The sequence below is a fragment of the Phocoena phocoena genome, chromosome 17 (assembly GCF_963924675.1).
Source record: "Phocoena phocoena chromosome 17, mPhoPho1.1, whole genome shotgun sequence".
Taxonomy (NCBI): domain Eukaryota; kingdom Metazoa; phylum Chordata; class Mammalia; order Artiodactyla; family Phocoenidae; genus Phocoena; species Phocoena phocoena.
In genome coordinates, this window is record NC_089235.1 from 22,211,856 (window position 1) to 22,222,021 (window position 10,166).

The window sequence follows — 10,166 nt, forward strand, 5'->3', positions numbered from 1 at the left end:
TTTTTTAAGTCCTCAGTTGTAAAAATGTGAGGGTGCTATGAATTTATATTTGGGGCAGGACAAGGTCGAGAAGAGTGTGTTTTTGCTTTTATTCTTCCAAACTGGAATGTCTTCCCTCTCTTCCCCGTGGGTCCAAATCTCACTTGTCCTTCAGGCCTATTGCCAAGGATCCTTCCCTGATTCCCCAGTCCACACAAATCTCTGCCTCTTAGGGTCAGTGCCATACAACCTAGCTGTCTCTTATGTTAACCTTGTCTCTCAAGCCAATCTCAGAATGTCGGTCTCTCTTGCCCTCCTGTGGCCCCTGGGGCTGTGCCAGCCCACGGCACGCCTCACATGGGATGTCTACTAGACTAGGGCATGGGTGGGGAGGCCCAGGGGTGAGGGACCAGGCAGAGTATCACTGCCTCCACCCTGTTCTTCTCCACAAAACTGTCCCTCCTCCTGAAGCCTACCCCTCAAATCAAAGGTTCCATATATGACCTCACTGGGTAGTGGTGCCCTCACAGGCTTTCTCACAGTTTCCATGGCAGTGTAACTATGGACATGTGCTGCTCTCAGAGAAACTTCTCTACCAGTTCTCCACCAGATACCAATCTCTTTGGTTGTCTGAGAAAGAATGTGTGACCAGATAATGTATGTGTACTCTAACCTGTGCTCTGTTCCCTGCGGGGGGGGCAGTGCAGCAGGTACACCCAGATCGGGCATCTCTACAGGAGGTATGGTGTACACACCACCTCCCCTGGCTGACACATGTTCCTGCGGGGCTTGCCAACTACGTACACCTGAGCACTTACGCAGATGTAGGTAGTAACAGTGACCTGGGAAACCTTCAATGACCCACAGTGCTCACTGCTGAGGACAAGTGAAAGGTCATCCCTGGACAAGTGTGCAGGACAGTTCTGAGCTTTACAAATGTAGCCTTCCCCTTTGGGCTACAGGATGCTTCCATTCAGACCCTTTCCAGATTGGCCTCTTAGTAAAAGACAAGTGCATTTTTCTTGGCAATGGTACATGCAGCAGTTTGAGGAAGAGGGCCACTCTTGAACCGCACCTTCAAACCCAGGCACTTCTGTGCTATCACGTAGACATCTATATCGGTCCCCTCAGACACATCCTATACTGAGTTGCTGAGTACTAGGGGAGAGGGTGGTGCCATATTGATGGGAAGACCGAAAGAACGAAGCGGGGTGATGAAGTGCTAATGAGACTGGAGGGCTGAGGAGATGGTGTCCCAGGAGGCTGGTTGATGTGAGCCTAGACTTGGTACCCAGAACCCGGTTCTGAGTCTCCTGATCACTCTGCCTCAGTATTTAGCCTTGTTCTGATCTACATAAAAGTATCAGAGGGCTAGAGTTCAGTGTGGTTGAAACAGGCAGTATAAATGGGGGCCAAAGAGGGGTTGCCAAGGTGGGCGGGGTTCTTAACCAATTTATATTAGGTTATTTTTTTCCAAAACTTGAAAGACACTTCCATGAAAGCCTCAGAAGTGACAGACTGCAAGAAATGTTTTCTCTGTTGTGGAAGGAGAGATGGAGAGGATCATGATTGCCATTACTTTCGGGTTCTACTGTTTTCCCTGGAAACGGTGAAGAGACTTCCTCATGTGCTGCAACCCTAGGCTCTAGGGATTGCTTTTGCAGCCAGTGTCCCTTCTCTTGGGACCAATAGAGGTGATGGGCCAAGGCTGTGTTTTGGATGTCAAGTAGATTAAAGGTCTTCAGCCAGAAACTGGGAGAGACATGAGAGAGGGAAGTTCTGGCAGGAGACTGTGCACAGCAGAAGTGACTGATCAGTTCTGATTTTCTTTGCAGCAGCAGTGGCTCCCGTTTCTCCTCCTACACCTGGTCACTACTATGTCCTCTCCCGAGGGTGTGGAGAAACGCAGTTGGGCCGGCGTGGGGAGACCTCTGCCTGGTTGGTGGCTACCGGGCCTACGGGGATGTTCCTTTGGCCATGCCAGCAAAGGTGGAAGCAGAGACGCCAGTCCCCAGACATGCTCCCAAGAGAAAGCACGCTCTGGAAATGCCGGACGAAGACCTGGGTTGCTCCAGACCCAAAATCCGGCGATTGTAACATGGTGCCAGGAGTTGGACCCCACAGAATCTTGCAGGTGAGCCATCCTGAAGAGAAGGCAATGGTTTAAATGCCTAAGGCAGCGGATGCCTCTTCCTGCAGTGACCCACCCACCCCCCCACTGCCCACTGCCACAGATTAGAACCTACGTCATTCTGTCTGAGCCTTCCCCAGCCAGGAGCCTCCTTCTACACTAAACGGCCATAAGCAAGGAGCCTCAGAAACTGAGGTTTGTAATGAGAGCCTGCCCTGAACATCCCAGGGCTGAAACTGGCCTGGAAGAAAACCTGACATTCCTCTGCTCAATCCTCAGGGTCCCCTTTGTGAGCTGAAGTAAGCAAAGTCTACGCTCTGTGAGCCAAGGAGGATGCAGGAGCAGAGACAGGGTGCAGAGAAGCCTTAGCAGTCTACCACATGGGCTCCTGCCCTGAGCCATTGTCAGCGGCCACCACCACAAACCAGGGGGGAGCTGGGATTTTTGAAATGGAAAGCAGCAATCTCTGGCTTCCCAAAGAGCCTCCTGCCTGGGGTGTCAGGAGGCAGGATAGAGAGACCCAGGAAGGCCAGCTCCCTGAAGCAGGAACAGGATGGAGAGTCAAGCAACACGCACCCTGCCCCGAGGTTCACATGCTCCTTTATTGCCAGCCCTTTCTGTCCCCAGTGGGGTCCCTTACTGCTCAATAAAATGTTTTTGTGTAACAGATTTCTAGGGTCACCAGTGCTCAGACTTAGGTCACTACCCCTGTGCTAGGCACTCCTGCCACCCGGGAAAGGTTCCGAAGGTGGAACAGCTCCAGGGGGTGCCAAGGATCAGAGCAAAACTTGAGAGGCTGGGGATGAAGGAGTTTGGGCACAGCCCCTAAAGCATCTCAGTGGTTGAGCTTCTGTGAGAAGGCACATCCCCAGTGTGTGCGTGCGTGTGTGTGTGTGTGTGTGTGTGTGTGTGTGTTGGGGGGAGGGTGTCCCTAGAGGAGGCAGCTGGGGGAGGGCCTGAGGCTGGAAATGGGGAATGGCGTGCGGCCTCTGAGCAAGCACAGGCACTTAGCACTTGAGGTTTCTGGGAAAGCTAGAGCCACAAGGGCCACGAGATAAGGCAAGTGTAGCAGCAGAACCCAGGTGCCAGGTTTTCCTCAGAACCTATAGTTCTCCACAAGGCCGGGCCTTCCACGCTGAGGTAGAAGGGATCCTGGCCAAAAGGTAAGCCAGCAGCTCTGGGAGGAAGGTTGCTGCGGTGGGGGCTCTGCTGCCATGGAAACGACTTCATTTCCTTCCACTCAAGGAGCCTGCTGACCGGGTTCCTGCTCTGTTGAGTAAAAGGGCGCTGACTCTCCTCAGAAGGTTGTTCAGTTCACATCCCAGAAGTCCCTCTATTCAGGCCCTGGGGAGGTGTAGTGACTCCTGAGGGCGCTCTTTCCTGAGGCTGGGTGACAGAAGTGGGGGAGGTTCCTGATAGTTCCCAGGTGCTGGTTCCCAGGTGCCCAGAGAATGGTCATGCAGGTTGGGGAGTCAAGTAGGTGGAGAGAGAAGGTCGGGGGCAGAGGGCCCCTTCCTGAATCGAGAGCTCACAACGTTACCCCCCTCCCATTTCCAGAAACTATCTCTTCCCCCACACCAGCCCCCATGGTCCAGTACCGGGAAACCGGGAGCCCAGAGCACTTGTGGCCACAGAGACACTCGCACGCAGCCCTCGGGGTGGGCGGGGCCGGCTGCAGGCAGATGGGGACGAGGTGTGCTCCCGGGAGGCCTCGGGCTGAAGGTGGCCCTCTGAGAGAAGCACCCCAGCTTGAACAGGAAAGTTAGAGGTGGGGGAGAGCAACCTAGGGCGCCGCCTCGGAGCTGTGGGAGTGGGAAGAGGGGCGGGGGCGGAGGGAACCCGCGATGGGAGGTGAGTGGGCTGTCAGCAGAGGCCAGCTTGGCCCGCGGGAGCTGCCTCTGAGCAGGGGGCGGGAGGGCAGTGCCGCCCTGTGGCTGCCGGGCTTCGCGGATCGAGGCTCTCCGCACACGGGTCGCTGGGTCCTGTGCCTCTGTATCCCCTCCCTCACCCCGCCCCCCTCGCGAGGCCGCGCCGCTGGGTGGCCTGAGTCCACGGGCAGAACCCCATCGCCCGCCCCTCTCAGTCCCGCCTGCCTGGCCCTGCGCAGCTTGCGGCCCGGGGAAGGTCCCCGCACACTCAGCCAGCGGCCTCTGCTGTGTCTGCTGCTCCTGCTGGGTCTGCTGCTGCGGCCGGTAACCCATGCAGACCACGCCGGGCACCTCCAGCACCCCAAGTCCGCGGGAGCCCACGCGGGCCCTGATGCGGGACTTCCCGCTTGTGGACGGGTGGCTGCACTGTGTGAGGGCTGCTGGGGGCCGGTGGGGGCCTAGCCTGGCCCTGGGCAGAGGAGGAGGTCCGGAGCATGCAGAGCTAGTGGGGAGGCTCCCTCACACCACCCCTGGATGTCCTGTCCATCATCTACAGATGCCCTTCCCCTTCTCTGTCATCCCCTCCCTGGTGGGAACCCCTCAGCCCAGGCCGCAGCTGCTCCTAGTATAGTCTGTGTGACAGTGTGAGGTGGGGACCCCCAGGCTGGCCCAGGCCAGGCATTGTGTCCTGCCTGATCCCAAGACCTAAGGAGCCCACCCATTTGCCTTGACCTCCCTCCAGCCACATCGAGATGCCCCTGGTCCTGAGGCAGTTTTACCACAACGGGCTGTGGTAAAATCTGCACAATTTCAGCCATGGCCAGACCAGCTTGAACAGGCTGAACGATGGCCTCGGAGGTGCCCAGGTACCAAAGGGACACACAAGGCACCACCGTGGCTGCTGGGGAATGTGGGGCCCTTTGGGGGCCTCAGAGACCACAGGTTAGTCACATTGGAATTAAGTTACCATAGTGACCTAGAAAGTGCCATGCCATGGATGCTGGGGGCTACAGGGGTCACAGTGAGCCAACCTGACGGGCATCCAAGTACCACAGAAAAAGCAACGCCTTACATGTGACTTCTGGGCACAGTGAGTGCTGTGCCAGCTGAGGAGACTATGAGAAGCCCAAGGAGTTCCAAAGCCCAAACTAAGTCCTGGCCTTCCCTCAGTTCTGGTCAGCCTACGTCCCATGCCAGACCCACGAACGGGATGCTGTGCGCCTCACCCTGGAGCAAATTCACCTCATCCGCCTCATGTGTGCCTCCTATTCTGGGCTGGAGCTTGTGACCTCAGTTAAAGGTAGAAGGGGGACTTCCCTGGTAATCCAGAGGTTAAGACTCCACGCTTCCACTGCAGGGGGCTCGGGTTTGATCCCCGGTGGGGGAACTAAGAGCCCTCATGCTGTGTGGCACGGCCAAAAAACAAACCAAAAAAGTAACAGACTGGTGGTGGTAGGTGTTAGGGACTTCAGTAAGCTTCCCCTGCCTCTGAAAATGATCATCTGACCTACCTGCCCCCAGCTCTCCACAATGCCTGGAAGTTGGCTTGCCTCATTGGTGTGGAGGGCGGCCACTCACCGGACAGTAGCCTCTCCATCTTGCGTACCTTCTAGGCGCTGGGTGTGCGCTACGTGACACTCACCCACACCTGCAACATGCCCTGGTGAGCACAGTGCAGGAGGTAAGGGCCCAGTGAGGCAGGGATCTGCCCAAGATCACGCTGGGGCCCAAAGCAAGTTTACCCCTGGGATCCGGCCATGAACCTGGGGTGGGGAGGGTAATGGAGGTTTGCAGAACAAGACTGAATCCCCAGAAGGGCCCTGCTACTGCCAGGCACAACCCAGTTTGGGTCCCTTCTCTTGCACCAGGTAGTTGCAGGTGTAGACGGTTCGACAGAACCTCTTTCTAGGCTCTTGTAGCCAAGTCACAGCCACCAGTCAGACTGCCTCCTGGGCATCCTGCAGGACGCAGAGCTCAGCAAAGGGTATCCGCCCCTTCTACAGCAATGTCAGTCGGCTGACCGGCTTTGGCGAGGTAAGGACCCGGGTTCCATACCCTGCCCCACATGAATGTACAGCCCCGCCTGTTTCCTACAGATAAATGCACACAAGATAAATGCAGCCCTGATGCCCTCTCCGCATCCTGTCCCTGCAGAAGGTGGTGGCAGAAATGTACCGCCTGGGCATGATGGTGGACTTGTCCAATGTCTCAGATGCTGTAACACAGTGAGCCCTAGAAGTGTCACAGGCACCTGTCATCTTCTCCCACTCAGCTGCCCGGGGTATGTGCAAGAACACTCAGAATGTTCCTGATGATATCCTGCAGCTTCTGGTGAGAGACTGCCCTGGCCCTCAAAGCTAAAGCAAGAGATTCAAACCAGGAGCCCTTGAACCTGAGCCTCTTCTCCCTCAATTTCCTCAAACCCCAGGTTAAATATCTTCTGCCCCCAAAACCCATGGTCCACAGCCCCTGAACCCTTGAGCCCTAGGTGGGGGTCTAGGTGGTAAGATACTCCTCCAAACCCGGAAACCCAGGGCCAAGACACCACCCAGACCAGGGCTGCGGCTCCTCCATTCACACGAATCCAAAGAGAAGACTCTGACCTCAAACCCAGGGCTGAACACCTTCCTCACAGGGGCCGAGAGAGTGAACAGGCAGGTGGCTGTGCTGGGGGCCAAGCTGACGGTCCACTGGTTTGCCCCTGCAGAAGAAGAACGGTGGCATTGTGATGCTGTCCTTGTCCGTGCGGGTGCTGCAATGCAACCCGTTAGCCAACATGTCTACTGTGGCAGGTGAGCCTCACCCTGGGCTCTCTGAAAACTCTGATTTGGAGCTGAAGCTGGGTCCAAATTTGGGGAGGACTTCAGAAGAGCCCCAGTGGTTTGACCCACTTGTTGACAATAGGTACAGGCCCCAAAAACCCAATAATGGACAGTACACAAAACCTTGGTGCCATGTAGAACTGGAGCCACAGAATCAAAACTGCGATACTGATGGGTATCAGGGAGGCTGTCACACACTGCTTTATGTCAGAAACAGAAAGAAAATATCCACTATCAGAACTGTTGTTTGACTGACTTTTTTTCCCATCTTTCTGACAAAATTCGTGAAGTTGTGAGTACCACAAGTGTCATTACACTTCTGTTCAAGATGCAATCTCTGACTCACAATCATTGTTTAGCTTCTGTATACTGCAGTGTACGTGAAGGTCTGTATTAGTCTGGTTGGGCTGTTATAGTGAAACACTATAGACTGAATGACTTAAACAGAAGAAATTTATTTTCTCACAGTTCTGGAGGGTGGAAGTCCAAGGTTAAGGTATTGAATACCATAAGAATTTGTTTGTGGTGAGAACAATCTTCCTGGCTTGCTGATGGCTGTCTTCTTGCGGTGTCCTCACACGGCCTTTCCTCTATGAGCAGAGGGAGAGAGATCTCTGGAATCTATTCCTCTTCTTATAAGGACACCATCAGTCCCTGTCAGATTATTACCCCACCCTTATGACTTCATTTAACTTCAGTTACCTCCCTAAAGGACCTATCTCCTATCTTCTACAGTAAAATTGAGAGGGGCTTCAGCATATATTTTTTGTGGGGACACAATTCAGTCCATAACAACATCTTAAGATAGCTTTCTCTGATTTTCAGTCTCTCACTAATACCTTCCTCTTTGTCTAGGAATTATTCAAGTTTCCTTAATTATTTTTTTTTAATTTTCTTACATTATCCCTTCCCTTTAAATGCTCTCTTCACTTCTTAACCGGCATTTCTTGGAAATGAAGGCACCTTTCCTCACAATGTATTGATTACTCTCCCCACTGTAACACAGCGTCTTCTCCCATGACTTTCCTGAAATGGTTCCATTTTTTTTTTCATAAAAGTTTAATCATCAAACCAGATGGTTTATTTTAAGTTCCCATAGGATTTTCCCTTTGGGAAACAACTGACTCCATTAAATGGCTTCTTTTAAAACTACCTTCCTTTATGTTTCATAGCAACCTTATGATTTCTGTTGGCATACCACCTAGCTTCTTTCTGATCATTCTTTTCATTTTTTTTTCAGTTGTTTCTCTCCTCACTCCTTAGCGCTAGATACTACATACAGTTGGCTTTCTTCTCATCTCTTATGTACTCTCTCTCTTACTCCAGCAGCTTTGTTTACCATTAAATATATTATCTGCCAGGCACCTTCCATATGTTACCAACATCTCTCCCTCTGTCTTTGTCATTTCAGCCTTCGCTATGCTCTCTGAGCTCTCACAGGGAGATCTATTTAACACAGGAATCTCAGTGGAAAATAGTAGTAAGTTATTTCTCTACTAAGTAAAGCCCTTACCCATCACATGGTCCTGATCCATCTTGCAGCCACGTCATCTGGACTATGTGACCTCCGATGTCTCAATAGCAGAGGGCCAGACCAGAGGGACATTGGCTCCTAATGACCTCAGCTCAGAAGTGATACACTTTATTCTGCTTCTTTGCCACTGGCCACAACTAATCAAAGGAAAACAGTCTAACTACAAAGGAGGATGAAAAATGTAGATAAGCACATAGGATATTTGATGAACACTATCTTGAGGTGACATCACCTCCCATCAAACTTTTATTTCACAGAGAAAACACAGACTATAAAGCAAAAACACCCCTAAATAACTTTTTCTCTTTATGTACAAGGATAGCTTTTCTACATAGTTTATAAATACCTATTCTCACTTCCTCAGTATCTTCCATTCATTTTCCCATCTCATTGGTATTGTTAAGGTTTTCCTCTTTAGCAATTTTATGTTGGCCCCCTCCCATTAAAAAGCTGCCCCCTTCCCATTAAAAATTACTCTTGCTTGATGCCAAGTAATTCTCTAGCTACCTTTTCTCTCTTCCTAATTTCACAGTACAGTTTATCAAAAATTGTATTTATTCTCACTGTCTGTGTTTTCTTATCTTTATGTACCTCGTGACTCACACAATTTTGCTCTTTTCTTCTTACTTATCTGCACTGGAATTGCATTCACGGACATTTAATTTGTGATTAAATTGAATGAATATTGTTTGGTCATTATGTCACCTTTCAGCAATATTTGATTTTGTTGATCAAGTTTGTCATCTCAGAAAACTCTTTCACCTTAACAACAGTAGCATCTTAATCTGCTACTTCTTCCTCCTGCCTCTGGACATCCTTATCTCTTTCACTGGGCACTCTCACTTTGCCCTCTCCCAAGAGATGTGTATTTCTCAGAAGCTCTCTTCTGCCCTTGATAGATGGTCTCATCTACTCTTGTGATTCCAGCCACCATATATATCACAGATCTTGACCTAAAACTTACATATCTCTCTCCTGAGTCTCTTACAAACCTAACTAATTGCCAACTGAAAAACTCTGCCCAAATATAACATGGACACTTAAAATTAATTATGTGATGTTACTGAACGATTAATTTTACCTTCAATACTTACTTCCACTATTCATCTCTCTACATCATTTATACCACCACTATTTGTACAGCTGTCCAAGTTGGATACTGGGGAAACACTGAAGACTCTGGACTCTGACAACCCTCAGAATGGGAGAAAATATTTGCAAACGAAGCAACTGACAAGGGATTAATCTCCAAAATATATAAACATAAATAAATTTGTAAAATCTATAAGCAACTCATGCAGATCACTATCAAAAAGAAAAATAACAACCCAATGAAAAAATGGACGGAAGATCTAAATAGACATTTCTCCAAAGATGGCCAACAAACACATGAAAAGATGCTCAACATCACTAATTATGAGAGAAATGCAAATCAAAACTACAAGGAGGTATCACCTCACACCGGTCAGAATGGCATGGCCATGATCAAAAAAATCTACAAACAATAAATGCTGGAGAGGATGTGGAGAAAATGGAACCCTCCTACACTGTTGGTGGGAATGTAAATTGGTACAGTCACTATGGAGAACAGTATGGAGGTTCCTTAAAAAACTAAACATAGAACTACCATGTGACCCAGCAATCCCACTTCTGGGATATACCTGGAGAAAAGCATAATTCAAAAAGATGTATGCACCCTAATATTCATTGCAGCACTATTTACAATAGCCAGGACATTGAAGCAACCTAAATGTCCATCAACAGCGAAATGAATAAAGAAAATGTGACACATATATACAATGGAATATTACTCAGCCATAATAAGGAATGAA

The 10,166-nt window shown here is 50.4% G+C and overlaps 2 pseudogenes; both read left to right on the plus strand.

The window, feature by feature from the left end:
- The first annotated feature begins 619 nt into the window (after positions 1–619).
- On the plus strand, positions 620–3,876 carry LOC136136872 (DPEP2 neighbor protein-like; annotated as a pseudogene).
- Positions 3,877–3,954: 78 nt separating this feature from the next.
- Positions 3,955–7,051, plus strand: LOC136136874 (dipeptidase 2-like; annotated as a pseudogene).
- The last annotated feature ends 3,115 nt before the right edge of the window (positions 7,052–10,166 follow it).